This window comes from Mauremys mutica, chromosome 7 (assembly GCF_020497125.1).
Source record: "Mauremys mutica isolate MM-2020 ecotype Southern chromosome 7, ASM2049712v1, whole genome shotgun sequence".
NCBI classification, from domain to species: Eukaryota; Metazoa; Chordata; order Testudines; family Geoemydidae; genus Mauremys; species Mauremys mutica.
This window is the reverse complement of record NC_059078.1, coordinates 35,909,297-35,928,239: the sequence shown is the minus strand read 5'-3', so window position 1 is coordinate 35,928,239 and position 18,943 is coordinate 35,909,297. Positions and strand designations below refer to the sequence as shown.

The following is an 18,943-nucleotide window of genomic DNA, read 5'->3' as shown; positions in this document are numbered from 1 at the left end:
TAGTATGGCATGGTGCCCACTTACAAAGTGGTACCTTGCTTTCTCTAGGAAACAGATGCCAGCCCAAGGTTGGCAGCATACATAATACTACAGTTGCCATCTTTCCTGCAGGAAGTTTTGTTTTTGTTAGTGACAACAAAAAGAATATTGTATTGGAATACTGTATTGGAGCCACAAATCCCTCTCCACGTAAAGAGACAGAGTGATATTTATGTACCAAACCAGACAATGGGCATAGAGGAAGCCAAGGTTCGTGGCCCCTTACTGATGCCTGAAAGACAGTATATATTGCACAGGAAGCATGTAAACCTTTTAAGATGATAATACAGGGCGTGGAAGATTTGTGCTATATCCACAGATTTGTAGAATGAACTGGCACCACAGTCAAGAGCAGATTGGCCCCAATTCCAGTACAAAGGAATCCAGATGAGGTTTTAATCTCTGAGAACAGAAAAACAGCTGAAGACAATTCATATTTTTTCTGAGTGGGTATACAAAGCTTTTTCATAACAAGCAGAATAAGTGACACACTTTGCATAGGCTTTTACCCTATGTCTAGTTTGTGCAAGGCACAGGTACGTCCCCTTGATCCCAGCTGCAATCTGGCAATGTTTTGGAGTATATCAATACAGTATTATCACCTTTTTCTGTCTGCTATTAGGAGTAACTGAACACAGCAATGTCTGTCAGCAATTGAACAATACTCTGAAAGAACATCACTATTCTGTTGAGCCCTAGCCCCCAGCATGTTGGCTATCAGGGATAATGGAAGTAGAAATACTATATGTCCAGTGGTGTGGTGAAAGGTAGGAATTCAAACTCCAAGGGGAAAAAAGCATTCCAATTCATGAGTCAGGATTAGTTACCCCATGATAGTCAAACCCAGGAGAGCCTGTCCATTGCCAGGGCCACTGAATGAAACCCTATGTTCTGGAATTTAGAAAAATAAAACAAAGCTGAACAACATTTAATTAAAGTTAACAGGAGACAACTCAGTGTCTCTGTCAGGAGCATGCTGATCTCCATGCTGGAAATACAAGTTGAGGAGAGACCTCAGAGTTCCTCTCCCTGGAGAAGAGGCAAGAAACAATGTGTAAGTCTTACAGGGTTGTGGAAAAGGTGTCTAACCTTTTTCTAAGGAAGCTAATTGAAATACCAATAAAACCAGCTTCCAGCTCCTGTTAACTGCCAGAATGCTGAATCCATCTCAGTACCGTGTCTTATCCTGAAACAGGAACTAGGTCAGCACTTGTTCCTCTGATGAATGACTTCCCTCTGCCCATGGAGAAGGGTTGTACTCATCCTACCAGGATCTCTGCAACATTTGGAAAAAGATTATTATTATTATTATACACTCCTGCCCTGCCTCCAAAAGGCTGCAAGAATGAAGAACACCAGGAAATAGCTCAAGTCCTTCCTCTCAGACAGTCTTTATGAGCAACTCTTCTTCCATCCTATGCTGTGCAGTTATACAAGGCTCAATCTTCTCTGCCAAATTATTCAAGGTCTTCTTGAAGCTGTTGGGAAAGCTGGCAAGACAAAACAGGCTTAAGCGCCAGCAACACACCCAACACATATACACCAAACAAACAGCACGTGCCTGGTTCTTTGATTAAAAGCAGCGGGGTTCAGCTTTTGCCAGCTAAGATTAAAGTCATGCTGGTAGGAAGAGGAAAGTGCTTTGAAGAACTTGCCTCCTCTGTAACATCTCTCAGCTTTGTCTCAGACTTAAGCTGGCCTGCAGCCTCAGGGGGTGAGGGAGTCTCCTTGGACTCCTCAGAGCTACCGGATGCTCAAATAGCTATGGTGGTTTAAAAAAAAAGTTACTAATTTTTTTGTGACTGACTAGAAGATTGTACCCCATCCTTTTCTACTCCATAATGTTCAAATGGCAGCAACCCATTTGCTTAGCTGCACAGGTAGCTGTGAACATCACCCGGTGCTCTGCAAGCTGTGCTAGTTCCCACTGAATGCAGAGTGTGGTACATGGTGTCTATCATGATATTCAAAGCCCTCCATGGGACTAACTGTTACTAGGAAAGACAGTGGCTCTTCCTCCCACAATAGCTACATTTCAACAGAACAATGAAACTGTCGACCAGTGGGGGAGACTCAAGAGTAACAGAATTTTCACACAAGCTGGATCTAAGCTATGGAACGCCTCCTGCAAGAGATAACAATGAACCAAAGACCCAAACGCAGGAACTCAAGTCTTCAGCTTAGTTTTCCTCAAACACACAGTTACACATACTCAACCACACTGAAACACAAACAAGGAAACAACCAAGAATCCAATGAACCAGTGAAGCTCATTTCCCTACAGGCTGGGACAGGAAAAAAAGAGAGACTGTTATAATCGCTATCTTTAAATACTTGGAATATTATGGCGACAGTGCCCATGTAAGTAGTTAAATGGAAAGACAGATATTCTTTCTGCACCATTGTGCATTGCATGAGAAAAGTACACTGAATCAGATCCAAAAAGAAAATCCTGAAGACCTGTGGAACCAAACCCTTTCCATTTAAACTGTCCTCAGTGTAGAGTCAGAAATGTAATATCTGGTGTTTCATCAGCAAATTCAGAAATGTATCTGTATTTTATCTCCTCTAAATTGAGAAAGAAAAATTCAAGTGTTAATACAACCTGGGTAAACTGAGAGATAAAAATTAATGCTGGCCCTAAACAGTGTGTTTAAGCTTTTGATTTATCAAACATTGCCTGATTTATACACTAATAAGCAAAACTTTGCTAGACTAAAATTATGCAGAAGATATAAAAAGTCACTCCATATCAGCATATAAGTAAGAGGATGTTAATGATTTTTTTCATGATTTAACACCTATATTTTAGAATTATAAATACAAATTTTGTCATCAAAAAGTTAATATTTACCAATAAATGCCACACCGGTTACCACAATTATTTTCTATTCCAAAATATAAGGGGAAACTATGGTATGAGACACTGCTAACAACTAAATATTGGCAATGCTGATTTGTAAAAAGACGACTGCTGTGTCACACTGGATTTTTGAAAATGTAAACATGGTCCTATAAGTCTATGTTGAATTACAGATAATTTAAATAATATAACCTAATACATACTGATTTGGTATTTTTTTTCCAACAAGTACAACAGTTAAGATATTTCACAGTGCAAAATTTGTTCAAAGGCAGCATAATGCATAGCGTTAGCACCATGGCATTTCATCATCATCTACTACAAGAGATCCATTATTAGCTCTTTACTTGACGTTAGGCAGATTACAAATATACCCAAGCCTACCATTCTCACAAGGTCATTTCTAGAAGTTGTTCAACCCATCTGCAAATTTACAACAGAAGTTAATCAAAAAACAAAAAAGCACTTCACTTCTGAAGATTTCATCAATATTTCTCTTTATATTAAGGTTTATTACTTTCCCCAAAAAGAAAAATAATAATTTTATGAACAAAAATAAAATGTGTGCTTTCAAATTGTCCTTGCAGACTATCAATCACTGATCCATCATCAAGTAATTAGGCAAAAAGATCCAGTGCATTGTGACAGTTGAGCATGATAGACTGTCACGCAGTTTTAAGCAGGAGTTTGTTTGTTTTAAATTGATACCCCATCCCTTCCACTAAGTCAGTTGGCCAAAGGATCAGTAATTAAGTCATTCTTTAAACAATGAGACTTAAAGTTAAGCATGTGCTTAAGTACTTTACCAGATCATAACCCAAGACATTGAGTTGTGCTCATGTGCATGTTCAGATTTGTGTGGAAGTCAATGAGCGCTATGCCTTAGTAAGGACCAAGGGCTTGTCTACACAAATGTAATATTGCAACAAGCAGGGGTTTAAATCTATCCCTACTAGCCTGCCATAGGCTAAGTGCCCAGGTTGATCCTGCTGATGGACACCAATCATTCCTTAGTGCTCTTTGATCTACTCCTGTTTTAAAGTGGGGTAGATAAAAACACAGAAGGGAACTGGGTAGTTCACAACAGCAGGGTTCCCTTAGCGCACAGAAGGCTAGTGCAGAGTAGGATTCACGCCCCAGCTTGCCGCGAACTGACCAACCCCAAAGTGCTGAACTCCCTCAACTTCAACAGCACTCCAGATCTGAAGCACAGTCCTGCATCGCTGGAGTCAGTGTTGCCTGCTCTACACACAAAGTTGCAATGGTTTAAATAAAAGGTTTGACTTTAAACCACTTTAATTAAATGGAAACTGTGTGTGTTAAACACTCTTAAGTGGATACTGGCTTATACTGGGTTAGCTTGCATTGATAAGATCACAAATGAAAGCAAAACCAATACAACCAATTTTTAACTAATAAAATGTGTTCACACAGGGATGTCAACAGATTTAATTAACTCAGTTTAAAAAAAAAACCACACATTTAAGTAACTTCTCTGTTTAGACAAGCCCTGCATTTTGCCTGTGATATAAAACCAGTTTATATTATTTGATGATACAATACAGTAAGGCACAGAGAAACTATTACCAGTGCAGTATAAGCCACTCTGATAGCTCTCAGTGGGGCCATTACAAGGCTCTCAGTTTGTAAAATACTTTGAGATTCTTGAATGAAGGGCACTATGGGCTTGATCCAAAGCTCATTGAAGAGACTGCCATAGACTACAATGGGCTTTAGATCAAGACCTACAGAGGTTTCTTGTTTCTCTGTAAGAGAACACAAATTATTCTAGTCCCATAAAATAAGGTGCAGTATGTGATGCAGTTAAACAAATCTCTCCTGCATCACAGCTAACACATGAAAGCTCAGAGCTGTCTCATTATGGAACTGTAAATGCCATTGTTGCTTTTACTTGCTACTCCAGAGGATTTACTGATTTAAAAGACGAACAAACAACCAAAGCCTCCGCAGGATAATTCTGTTGTGTCTAAAATTAGAAAATCTTAAAAACCTGTTTAGGCTGCAAAATTGTAGTAAAAGAGTTAAATAGGTACTCTTTTAACTGATTATACTGAGCACCTTCCTGGCACCCTATTCTTCAAAAGTTAATTTTCACACTAACAACATGACAAGGATTCCACATGTGATACTTTCCATTTTTCAGAAGGGAAAAATGGATCAGCCGACGTTACTTTTTTTTTTTTTTTGCATTTTTACTGGTTAGGATGCTTCACATTTTTCCTCTGCTACTAGCAGTTAGAGTCTCTTCCTGGTAACTATATGAATCAAAATGCACTCTTATTTTGTGATCAGAGCTCTGGGCCAGGCAGTGTCCAAGGAGGTTAGCAGCTTGGAAGAGGACAACTGCGATGTCCTTTCCACAGGGTGAATATTACACATAGGTGTGTGTACTATGGCACTGATGGAAGTATACAAGTTAGACTGACTGGGTTTCAACTGATTTCAGCCACTCCTCATCCTTCCAAAGCCTTATATTCTGCATCATGCTCTTGTTTAAAATATATCATGTTGACCCTTTTCGTTTTGTCTGTAGCTGTAAATCCCTATGAGGTTTCAGGGTGAAAGAAGACCCAGAGTTTGGCCACAAACCTTTAACACCATCAAGTCCTCCATACCCAGCAGCCCATGGCCCACAGGCTTTGGGGGATGAGGCTATTTTCATTTCTCCTCCCCTTCCTTCTTTAAACTGTCTTCCTCCCCATGACATGTTTCCTAGGATGATTGGGCCTCAAGTCTGCATCTTATGAACATACATAGGACACACTTGGTAATTTTGTTTTGTGTTTAAAGAACAATAATCATGCATGTCTATGCAACTGCAGCCATAGAGATTATTACAGTTTTGTGTGTGTGTGTGTGTGTGTGTGTGTGTGTGTGTGTGTGTGTGTGTGTGTGTGTGTGTGTGTGTGAAATAAATGCATTAAAAATCCATATCCCATTTTGCATGGAACTCCCTTGCTTATGGAACACCATCTCCCCCAATCCCTGAGGATGGTTGGAGCTGCGTGTACGAGAGATCCTTATGACTGCATGGTGCTAAAGATTCCCCTCCCACAGTGCTTGACAGAACGAGGAGTGTGCACGTAATTCCATGTGAGCCTAAACACTTGTTAGTGAATATTTGGAAATAGCTGGCTCACATGACAGAGATGATATTCAATATTTGTTCTAATCAGGAAATGTAAAGCTTTCATCCATCCCTAATTTGGGGGCGACTTCTCTATGCTTCCTAATTCCGTTCTGAGAGTGTTTCTTCTACATAAAACCTACCAATGGCACAAATTTACCTTATTTTTTTCCTATACACACAATATAGATCTGTTGGTATGTTAGATAAGCAATTTTCTCCAAGAGCTTTCAGAAATGTAGTAGCTATTGAACATTCTAAATAGGTAGTTTCCCATGGAGCCTCAAAATTAAAGTCATTCTTCCAGATTTCCCCAGTTACAGTGAGGTTCACCACCTTCAGTACTGCCAACCCCAACCATGCAATAATCATGAGCCATGACCACCAATATTAAAAGATTAGCTTAAAAGTCATAAGATTTTTTTAAGGATATTTTGGGAGGGGTGTTATTTACCTTCTGTTTTTTTAACCTTTCGGGTATGCTCAGGTCACTTTTTCAAGCTTTGCAACCATGAGAGTTAGAAACTCAACTTAAAAAAAAAAGAAAAAAGCTGAGATTCTCACAATCACGTGACTGCAATAGATGGCACTTTAAACTTAAATACCAAATATTACAAAAGTTATCAACATTATACCTTCCAGATGGTGAGCACAGAATTAAACCTTATCATTTCTTCCTTGCCCCCAAACAAGATCCATAACCCCAGTCCTCACCCTTTGTTTCCATACTAAACAATATTGCACTCTCTGGCTTCACAGGAAATACTATATTCCACAGGTTTTGGTTGGAACGTGTGATACACAAAAAGTACATGCCTGGCAAGCAAGATCAATGGGAACTTTTACTGAATGCTTTGTTTATGATTATTTAGATGCCTTCTCCAGCTGGCTCTGGCTCCCCTCCTGGTTTCTCTCTATGGCTACAAAGTTTCAGCCAGAAGCTGGAGGGAGAATTGTTTGGAGCTGAGGGGAAATATTTGAAGCTTTTTACAATTTTTGAATCCTGGAGAGTGCAAGTCTGTTGGTGACAGTGTGCTTTGTGCATACAGAACACGACATACTGGAAAGGAAACAATGCAGCAATAGCACAGCCTGCAAACAATTCCACATGGGCAAAGATAATGATAGTAACAATCCTAGCATTCCTTGGCTATCTCAAAGTGCTAAACTATTCATATAGGCCCTGATTCAATAGAACACTTAAGCACATGCTTAACTCTAAGCAGGAGAGTAGTCCCGCTGACTTTGAATAGAACTGTTCAGATGCTTAATTAAGCACAAGCTTTGCTGAACTGGGGCCTCAGGGCCTAGTCCTGCAAGATATTGAACAGCCTCCACTCCAGTTGACACCAATAAGACTGGAAGGAGCTCAGTGCCTCCAAGGATCATGCCTCTTAAATTATTTTAGGAAGTATGTAAACATAAACAAACTATCTATACCTAAGAAACTATTAAAAATAGAGGGTGAATTTTTGGTCCCATTGAAGCCAATAGGAGTTTTACTATTGATTTCCAAGCAGCTAGAATTTCATCCATAGTTTTAAAATTAATGGAAGGAAAAAGTTTAAGAATGGCAAGTTACAGGTACACTACATGTAGAAGTGCTAAGCCTTTTTGTAAGACATATAAAAAAGTGAATTAGCTACATATTTGTCAGTGTCTCTTCTCCCTCTGGGAGAAAGTTCTCAGTCCAGTAGATATGGAAGAGGTAACTTCATTTTAACAATGTGTAAGTAGTAACCGCAGGTTAAGTTTACCTAATTTACCTATACCTTTAAGAACTACTGCTACTTACACCATTGGGAAACAGAAGCACATGGGGCCTAATCCAAAACCCACTGAAGTCAATGGGAGTCTTTTCATTGACTTCAATGGACTTTGGATCAGGCACTTAGTTGCTCTGTGCAGTATCTATGAGAGGATGACTTCTCCAATATCCAAAACAGGCTCTTGTGCATTGCTTCTTAAATGAAGACATCCACACTGCAGTAAATGGGCTCAGAATCAACTAGAAGGCATCGGGAATGACTTTACTGCAGGTTTAACTATTTTAATCTGGATTTAAATCAATTTAACTTGTTAGAAGATCAATATATACAGCACTTCCACTTTCCAAAGACTAAACATTGGTTCTCATATACATTGGTGAGCATAAAAGTATTTTATTACTGAAGTATAAATTCAGGTGTGTACAAGCCAATGTTATTCCAGCATAACTACCAGTACTGCTTTATTAACAATAAGACAAACCTTAAGTTTTGAACAAACAATTCACTTCAGTTTCCCATCTGCAGCTCTTGCCAGAAGAAGTGACAAGAATGTTTTATTGTTCATAGTAAATCAAGACATTACTCTAAACTTTCCCCCCTAGCAAATATAAACGAGCAATACATCACATAAAAACACATTACTGCAATGTTGGGAGGTTCTTCTTGTGCTCAAGAGCTTTTAAATTACTATTTTTATGCTAACAACATTCAATCTGTTGATCCATATAAGAGAGTCAAATAACGTGTTACTATATAATATACATAGTCATCTAAAGTGTCAGTCTTAAGACTACTACTAACCATCTCCAACTGCTGGTACTAGAAGCTTGCCAGCATTTTTCTGTCATTTGCCATTATTAGTCTGAAATCAGTGGTCATTACTGCCAGCTGTTGGCATAAGACAGTCTACCGTTATGCTGATTTACTGAGATGGGTTGGACTGAACAAAAACTTGAAACACACAGTCACTCTTGCTGGAGACACAAACTGTAACTATATACCAGCACAACCTGCATGAAACAATGATTTATTGGAACAGTTTCACATGACAAAAGTATCTTCATTACATAAAAATTATACTTCAAGCTCAGTTGTGACCTATTGAAAGGTAGTTCAGTTTTATTTGGCATGAGATATTATACTAAAACAAAAATCATATCAAGTGTCCTTCAGAATAGCTACATAGATAGAGACTACACTGCTCTACAGCCAAAATGCTTCTGAAATAAATGTAGTCAAACTTTACTAATTCTGGGTCACTGAGAACGAAAATGATGCTTAAAATTGTTGATTGGCTCTAGTTTTCAAGTTATGCTATTGGGTCAGTATATACGACCCTTGACTTGGGAATAGCGGAGGATAAGTGAGTTATAAAGGGAAGGGATCTCAATTTAAACCAGAAATGACTAAAATACATCTTTGACTGGATCTATGAATAAATCTATGACTGGGTTTGGACAGTACTTGCTTTTTAGGCAAAACAATGAATGATGCAATCTGAAGCTGGTATTGCGTCATACATGATATGAATTGCATCATGTTATTCCTAGAAGTCATGGATGATGCAATCATAACGAAGCTTACATCACTCTGCTGAACAAATTGCCCTATATCAGCTCTAGAAATCATACAGTGTCGTGCTCTCTTATTTGTCAGTGTTTGATTTTGCAAAGGGACACATTTCTGTTTAGCCAAAGTGAGCAGAGATGCCTCGTACTTGTGTGAACAGTGCAGATAACTTCTGCTTTGTTTGTGGTGAAGTGACTTTTGCATCACAAAAGCGCAGTATAACCACAATGGTTAAGAAAGCCTATCACCTTTATTTTGGCTGCAAAATTGGAGATCAGGACAAGAGGTGGGCCCCACACATATGCTGCAACACTTGTGCAACAAATCTTCGCCTGTGGTTGAACAGGAAAAGGAAATCTATGCCTTTTGCAGTGCCAATGATTTGGAGAGAGCCAACAGATCATACCAGCAATTGTTACTTCTGCATGGTGCCTCCAGTTGGGAAAGGTGTGTCAAAGAAGAAAAAGTGGACTGTGCATTATCCAAACATTCCATCAGCTATACGCCCAGTACCCCACGGAGAAGGACTGCCGGTTCCTGATGCACCAGAATCATTCTCACTTGAGTCAGACGAGGAAGAGGAAGAGGATGAAACTTCTGGTCCTGAACCATCAATGTCACAGGACCCACATTTTCTCCCATCCTCCTCCTCTGAACCACACCTTATAACACAAGGTGAACTGAATGACCTTGTCAGGGATTTGGAACTACCCAAGAGTAAGGCAGAGCTGTTGGGCTCCAGACTACAGCAGTGGAATCTCCTGGCAGGTGATGTTAGGGTTTCCATGTTCCGTGACCGTCAAAAGGATCTTGTCCCATTCTTCTTCATGGAAGGTGATCTTGTAGCCTGCAACAACATCGATGGTGTGAGGCAGCCCTCAACATCGTTCACGATCCAGATGAGTGGAGACTGTTCATTGATTCATCAAAGACAAGTCTTAAAGCTGTTTTACTGCATAATGGCAATGTTTTGCTATCAATTCCAGTTGGTCATGCAGTCCATATGAAGGAAACCTATGACAACATGAAACAACTTTTGAGGTGCATAAACTATGACCAACATCAGTAGCAGCTTTGTGGCGATTTGAAGGTTGTTGCTGTCTTGCTTGGTCTGCAGACTGGATACACAAAGTACTGCTGTTTTCTCTGCGAATGGGATAGTCGTGCAAGAGATTCCCACTACATCAAGAAAGATTGGCCACTCCGACAGTCATTGGAGCCTGGGAGGAAAAGTGTTCAGCATCCACCACTTGTTGAATCAAGGAAGATTTTGTTACCACCCTTACACATCAAGCTGGGTCTGATGAAGAACTTTGTCTACAGTGACAAAACACAAGCAGCTTTCAAGTACCTCCGTGGAAAATTTCCAAGGTTAAGTGAAGCCAAGATAAAGGAAGGTGTCTTTGTTGGTCCTCAGATTCATGAACTTCTTCGAGATGATGCATTTGACCATGCACTGCGTGGCAAGGAAAAGACGGCATGGAAAGCCTTCCAGTTAGTGGCAATAAATTTTCTCGGAAACAACAATTCAGACAACTACAGGTTGTTGGTGGAAAACCTCCTCAAGGCATACAAAAGCCTTGGTTGCAACATGTCACTAAAGATACATTTTTTGCACTCTCATCTAGATTTTTTTCCACCGAACTGCGGAGCAGTGAGTGATGAGCACGGCGAGCGATTTCACCAGGATATTGCAACAATGGAGAAACGCTATCAGGGCAAATGGAGCCCATCAATGCTTGCAGACTATTGCTGGACAGTGACAAGAGATGCTCCATTTAATGAATACAAGAGACAAGCCAAGAAGCGCCGAGTAGACACTGAATAGGACTAAACTAGGTACATAATAGTTTTTTGCCTTTTGTTTCATAATAAATTTTAGTTATATAACCCTTTTGCTGATTTTTAAAGTGTTACATAAACAGGACAGGTGAAATATTATCATGTAAAGCAACCATAAACACATGAAAAGACCTAGGTTTACAATTAAAACTCTACTATCTACACAATATACATAGACATAAAATGTAAAAACTTAAATATCTTAGAAACAGTAGCCAATCAGTTGTTTTAATTGTCATATTTGAATTCAGCACATCAAAATACATAACAAATAGCACATTTTATCTCTGAAGCAGACGACTCAAAAATTGTAGACCAGTGCTATTAGATGATAGTTATTTTTTATAAATGTTGATATAAAAATAAAAAGGCTGTATAATGTTAGTAAATAATTGTACAAGTATAGTAAAGCTGCACTAGCAGAAATGTCATGGTGTCTACAGTATAAAACTCAGAGCTTGCTAAATGGATAATTTAAAAGATTAGTAGTCATATTAACACTGAGATTATCTAAAGTATGAGACCTGAACATGATGATACTTGCCTATTTATGGCTAGTATCCTGTAGCTGATTTCTAAAATTACAACAAAAAAGCTTGAAAAAGCTAACAAAACCTGCCAAAAGTGCATGATTAATATCTGGCGCAAGTAGTTAAATAAAAATAATCTTTTTTTTTTTTTTTAAAAGAAGAGATTAGAGACTAGATGGCTCAAGAGATTGGTAATGGAATAATGAGATTTTCAGCATTAGGCCACCAGTTCACATCCAACCCAGGTCAGCGGTGATTGAAAGATAGGCTAAATGGTTTGGGTCTTACTGGTGTCAGGCAAGCAAGATTTGGCCTGATATTTCTATCTAATGGCAATTAAGTAGTCTATGTGAAATGAGTCCAATAGTCCAGTTCCCAGTGGGAAGGTTCCACATCACAACAGCTGGCACTAATTAGAATCCTTGTTTATTGCCTTTAGCATTTGGGTGCGGAGGAGGGGGTAAGGCTGGAAGTGGAATGGGGTATCAATTTGCTATTTTGATTTAATGGAGTGGGATCTTGTTGGGAGTGGTTCAAGGCTGCAGAGCATCTTTACATTTGGAATTTCTACATGCTTAAATAGTTCTAAGCTGCCTGAAGCTGTTGGATAGGCACCTTAGTTAGAGTTAATAATTACAAAACCAAAACCACGCTAACCCAAAACAGAGCTAGGAACTGGAGCAGCTGGGGTAGGGACTAGAGAGACGAAGGAATTTGCACATGCTGTACCTGTTCTGTGGGCACAAAGAGTATTTCAATATTCAGGGTTGTCAGCCTGGCACTGTCCATGGGCATTAAATTCCTCCTGGTTACAGACAGCTAAATGTATCTGTAGTGACACATCATTTGTTTTATTGTTTTGTTTTTTAAAATGACCTGTACTGTGCAAAGCCACCCAGATTGACAGTTGGGCACTGCCATCTTCTTCAGGTTTTAATTGCATTAACATCAAAAACAGATAAGAAAGGAAGAAAAAAATCTCTCTGAAAGTTCAACAGGCTCTTTAAGGATACTGGATGCCACTTGGTGCCGAACTAACCGTAAAATTATTTATCTCTCCATTTAAAAAATGTCAACTAGAACAGAACCCATAGTGGTTTTAATGTTTGTAATGCAGACACACATCAGGAAAGCAGTTTAATTTGACTACATAATGATTATGCTATTAGTACACATCTGTACTTTTAGCCTTGTGTGTGCATTCTGTTGAAATGTCATCTTCCCATCCCACTGCCAGGAATTTATAAACATGAACAGTTAAAGTTAACCCGTAACTCAGGGACATTCTAGTAGACACTGGAGGGCTGCCATGATAAAAGCATACTGCAGGCTGCAGCATGTCTTGTTGAGATTTAAAGCAGAAAGGATTAACAGTCAGGTGAAGAGACAGCACAGCTGAGAGAATTTCTGTTGGCCTACAGCACAAGAGGGCCCACAACACGATTGACAGAGAGATTTTGAACTCCTAGAGAGATTGTTTCCTCAATGGAAGAGTGGAGTTCTATCTACCATACAGAATAAACTGACAAAGCACAGAGAGACCAGGATAAGAGCTCTGTGAAAATGGTAAGAACTGGATGAACTAAATAACCTCAAGGCATGCTTAATGCTGTTTTACATGGTGGGAGACAGTTTAATTTCCTGTTGATAGCTTCAAGGATACATAAGGAAAACTTTGCAATAGAAACGTAAGTTCTTCCTTGTTTTTAAGAACCTTCTTCTCTAGATTTTAGCACCATTTTATATAAATAAATGTTTTGTTTCATCCTAGTTTATGCCTAGTACCATTTTGTTGTAAGGGAAGAGAAAAAAAGGGAATCTTAAAGGGAATAAGCAGCCTAGCTAATTTATCCTCTAAATCACACTGTGTTTAAACAGTACATAAGATGTATCAGGATGCTTCCACTGTGACCTGAACAGCTTTATATTTATGAATGGAGGGTGGCTGCATAAAGTATTGCAATAAATAATCCTCTTAGGAACTGCCTTGTATTGATGAAGTTTGCTAATAAGGAGAGATCTATGAAAAAACAAGTGTGCGCGTGCACATACACACACACGCACACAAACAGTGGGAAACAAAATAAAAAACAAAAATAAAATCGATTCCAGTAACTCCCATATTCCTATTTAAATAGTTCCTGCAAGGTTTTCTAGCTCACCAGCCAAATCTGAGTTAGAGGAACATGCTGCCATCAAAGTCTGCTGCTGCCAGCTCAGTGTTCAGCAATATCACAAATTTCCTGTTCAAATTGTTTGCAAATCTAAGGAGCCATTTAAGAAACACTAATGGTAACACTGGAGGTCTGTCTTTTTTTCCTTACCATTTAGCAATTCATTCTGTAGTGATCAAGACAATCTGTTGTTGCACTGGGTAAGTCTTAACAAGACCACACAAAATATTAATTACAGAACAGGGTTCTTGCAAATAGCCTCTCTCATCAGACAAGGCAGTAAGGGAGGAAATTCTCATATCATCTTGGATTTCATGATCCTGCAATATATTCTGGTACGTAAGCTACTGGGAAGCCCCAGGATGCCTGCAGCTTTTAACTCCATTGTAGCACCCGCCCTATCAGAGGGGGAAACTGGGTCCCACTAAGCCAGTGTAGATGGAAGGAAAGGCAGGGGAGCAAGCCACCAGATCGCACCCTGGAGAGAATACCTTATTGGATTAGGGTGGGTGGGTCGGCAACCGTTGCCCCAACCCTTGAGACCATAACATATGGAAATAATAAGTGGGCCCTTAACCAAACTAACAGTTTTAACAAACAAAAAATATTTGTGTCTGGCTAAGTGAAGGACAAAGTATTGGAACAGTGCTTATTTTAACAGAAACAGTTCATCTAGCCCTAGTTACATGGCATCTGTAACTGAAGGAAGACAGACTTTTTTTTTACCCTACAAAGACTAGTGGAAGTGCAGCAGGTGGTAGTACTGATGTTGCCTAATTCCAGCCCAGAAATTTTTCAGCCAGGTATGGAGAAGACTGAAGAACACCTCAACTCCAAAAAGGTGTAAAGCAAGCCTCTCTGACCTGCACTTTTTCCCCTGTACTAAAGCATTTTAATTAACTTGTTATTTGTTTGGAAAGTACTCCTAAAATGCTCTTATTTATGCAAAACTAGTCTTTAAATTCATGACTTGTACTAAAATGCTTTTCTATTGCATTCATAAAGTATTCATTTCCATCCTCTTTAGTTATGCAGTATGCCAGACCTGAGATTTACTTAGTGGAAAATAAATGGGGTAATTCTTTAGAAACTTTGCAACTCCCATTGGCTGGCATTCCATATTGCCATTTTCTATTGAGCAATACTATTACTACTAAAAATAATGAAGATATTCTTCAACTCCTCTATTGTTGTTTATGTACAACTTTATACTAGGCTCAAGCAAAGCTCCCTTTCAAATTAATGGGAGTTTTATCCAAGTGAGAACCAAATGGACTAGCAACAGCTGCCACAATACAAATGAAGCCAGGTACTCAGATAATGGCAGGCTCCCCTCATTATGCTGTATTTCATGAATAATATTAGGTACCTTTATACTATTAAAATTTATCAGTGTTAAAGTATAGGGTGTTTTTGTTTAAATCACGGCAGATTGACTATGTCATTTTGTAAGCATGTTGTATCATCCAGTTCAATATATGGAAAGACATATTATGAATGGTTAATAGACTATATGCCAATTATATTCTTCTTTTACAGGTAACTGTCAGGCTGACACTGACCCCATCTAAGAGACTAACAACAGCCCAGTGACTTCAGGTTAGTCACAACAAAATAGATTTGGTTTTGGTTCCCCCCTCACCTCAGAGAGCTTACAAGCCACTAGATCTTTTACACTAGCTTTTCACCCCTCTCAAAGGGACCAGTCCAGCTTTTCCTCAAGTGAACAGGAGCTTAGAAGGCTCAGCAACTCACAGAAGGAAATGCCCAAGTCATGAGTGTAACTTTTAAACTAGCAATGTTGGGCTATTGTCAGTCCATCCAGCCTTCAGATTTTCTTAGCTAAACTTGTGTGTAAATATTGAGTGCTATAATATAGCAGGCAGTTTCAGACTTTTTCAGGTTCAGAATCATGGTTGATATATTCAAAGAACAAGAGACATGGGATGGGAGGTGAGGTAATATACTTTATTGGATTGACTTCTGTTGGTGAAAGAGGCAAACTTCTTCAGGTCTGGGAAAGATATTTAAGCTGTGTCTACACTGGCAACTGAACGACAAAACTTTTGTCTTTCAGAGGTGATAAACCCCACCCCCCGAAAGACCAAAGTTTTGCCGTGACAAGCGCCAGTGTGAACAGAGCGGTGTCGGCAGGAGCCGTGTCACTAAAAGCTGTGTAGCGTAGACATAGCCAGAGTGTCACAGCTTTACGAGGTGGAACATATTGTTTAGCATAAGCAGTTAACACATATTCAAAGGGACCAGTCAAAGTAAAGTGGCCCATTAACGCCTCTGCAGTCATACGAGGAAAAAGATGGGTTAGAGATTGTTGTAATAAGCCATAAATCCAGTGTCTTTATTAACACCATGATTATTAGTGTTTAGCAAAGTTATGAATTTAAGCTTCCAGATTCATCTTTTGAAGATTTCCTTTGAGGACGAGGACTGAGAGATCAAATATGGAGTGACTGTTTTGTGAAAAAAAAGTGTTCTGTGGTGTTTTTTGGTGTGTGTTTATTCGAGTGGATAGTCTCATTTCATACACATAGTTATTGGGGCATTTAGTGCAGTGGATAAGGTACACCACCTGTTGCAACAGGCATGTGTAGGACCCATGGACCTTGAAAGGGGTGTTATGGGGGTATTGATCAGCAAAGCAGTGGAGATATGTCTGCAGGTTTTGCATCTGTTGTTATGGCAGGGTGTGGTGCTACTTTGAGGTGGTGGGTCCTGGATCTGTAGGGAGCTTGCTTCTGATGATGAGCTTGGTGAGGCTGGAGGGTTTTTTTCAGACACAGATTTACTGGGCACTTGGGATTAGGAATCCAACATTATGCCCCGACTTTTAAAAAAAAAGCTTGGTGAATTCCTGGAACCACTGAAGTCAGTAGCAAAGTTTTCATTGACTTCAACAGAACTAGGATTTCACCCCTGGCCTTTATGCAGAAGTTCACTGATTAATGATAAATGAGTGCATATTTGGGAACATTGCTTCCTCTAGAGCCTACACAGGTTTTTGACACAACATTTTCACATACAACATGGAACAAGGGCCCCTGTGAGCACCTACAACTCTGCTATTGGTCACGGAAGTGTCAGGTACATAGTGGCCATCTGAAGTCCATTTATTTACAAACTGGCGATAAGCTACCAATGAACATTTTGGCAACTGACCTTATTGGTCAGTGATGCAGTGACCGTAGCAACATAGCCCAAACAAGGTTGTTGCCAGCCCCACTGGACATATATTTCTAGTCTGGGTTTTAGGTTTATTTAAAAAAAAATTGCTAATTACAGAAAGTGGAGACAAAAAAAATCAGTTTTTTCACACATTTCTGAAGTCAAGTGTTGAATTATGACAGAGTGCTCTAGGGGTAAGGTCAGGTGACTGATCATCAGGGCTCCTGGATTTTATTTCCACCTCTGTCACTTCCTTGCTGTTTTATCTTGGGCAACTTATTTAGCAGCCTCGGGTCTGCTTTACACTAGAGCATTAGGTTGATGCCAGGCAGCTTTCATTGATCTAACTATAGCAGTGTGACCACTAGAATTTCTCTCCTGCTAATGTAACTGCTCTCCTATACCAACTTAATAACTTCACCTCTATTTGCGGCGTAGAGTCAAGGTCGATATAGTTTGGTCCATGCAGTGTCAGTGTGGACGTTGCATTGCTTACGTCAACTGTTGCTAGCTTTAAGGATCCATCCCACAATGCCCCACACTGACAGCACCTGGTAAGGACGCGCACCGCCAATGCAAGGAGCAAAGCGCAGACACACACAAGCAACGCAATTACTGTGGCAGCTCTATGCAGATGTAAGTTAGGTCAACTTAATTCTGTAGTGTAGACATGGCCTCAGTGTCCACATCTACAAAACTGAGAGAATACTTAGCTGTCTCACAGATGTGTTGTGAAGGTCAACTATTTGTGAAGTGCTATGTGCCTCAAATTGAATAGTGCTGCAAAAGCACAAAGGATTTTAATTAACTAGGTTTCAGCTCCATTAGTTTTCTGGTGAAGTGGGGGCAGGGTTTGGTGCTACACTGAGCACAATGTAGCAGAGCCAAATGCTTCCCTACTCACATGAGTCATCCCACTGATTTGATTTCACAGTAGAACTTGGCTAGTAATTCACTCTTAACATAAGAATTATATGGGACAAAAGAGAAAGTGTCAACATCCCCTAGGTTCTTACCATAATGTCTTGTGGCAACTTCCATTTGGTCATATTTAGTCAGTAGTCAAAAAAACCCATGAAATTTAAATAGGGGTACAAGAATAAAACAATTGTGTAACTGCTAGAATTGATCCGACAGCTCTGACACAAAGAAGTAGCCCTGACTTACTTTAAATCAATAGGCCACTCACATGAGACTCCAAGGTCAGATCCCCTACATTCTACTTACGTGTTCCTTGACAGTGTTTTACATATTCAAAGGGGGGGGGGGGAGGGATTCCCACCAGTTCAGAAGGCTCAAATAATGTTTATAGGTCAGTTATATTTGGACAAATTTCATCCCTGAGTTGGTGGAAAAACTGAGCAAGAAACACCATTAAAGAGAAATCAGAATTTATTAAATTGCAATGTAGACACTGGATTAGTCAAAAAGAAACCACAAAGAGATCCTATGCATAATAAAATCTCTAAAAAACTTAAAATAAAAAAGCCAAGCGCATCACTTAACTGCCTTTGATTACCATCTCTACTTTTCTCTAGTGTCACATTTCTATGTGAAAGCTTAAAAAGAGAAAGTTACTTTAGAAAATAAGCTAAAATATTACTGCTATTTCAAATCAGTTCTTTTCTTCTTTTTCCAGGAGCTTTATTTAGAAACCACTATCAGATCACTGCTGAAAAATTCAAGTAAACTGAGACAAGAAGAGGAATGAGATTTATTAGCTTTCACACAGGGTGAAAACAGCAAGAGCTAGAACAATATGATGCATTTTAAGTTCATTCTAAAATGCAGTAAAAAGCTTATGACACGGAATTAATATTTTTGCTTCA

General features: G+C 39.3%; 1 protein-coding gene and 1 long non-coding RNA gene across 3 annotated transcripts in view; one reads left to right on the top strand and one right to left on the bottom strand.

Moving 5' to 3' along the window:
• IQSEC1 (IQ motif and Sec7 domain ArfGEF 1) overlaps positions 1–18,943 on the bottom strand; it is a 688,386-nt gene that overhangs the window by 614,937 nt on the left and 54,506 nt on the right. The gene's annotated exons all lie outside the window — the stretch shown is intronic.
• On the top strand, positions 13,254–18,919 carry LOC123374263. Its single transcript, XR_006581044.1, has 3 exons — positions 13,254–13,326; positions 15,474–15,533; positions 18,754–18,919. It is a non-coding gene; the product is annotated as an uncharacterized LOC123374263 (long non-coding RNA).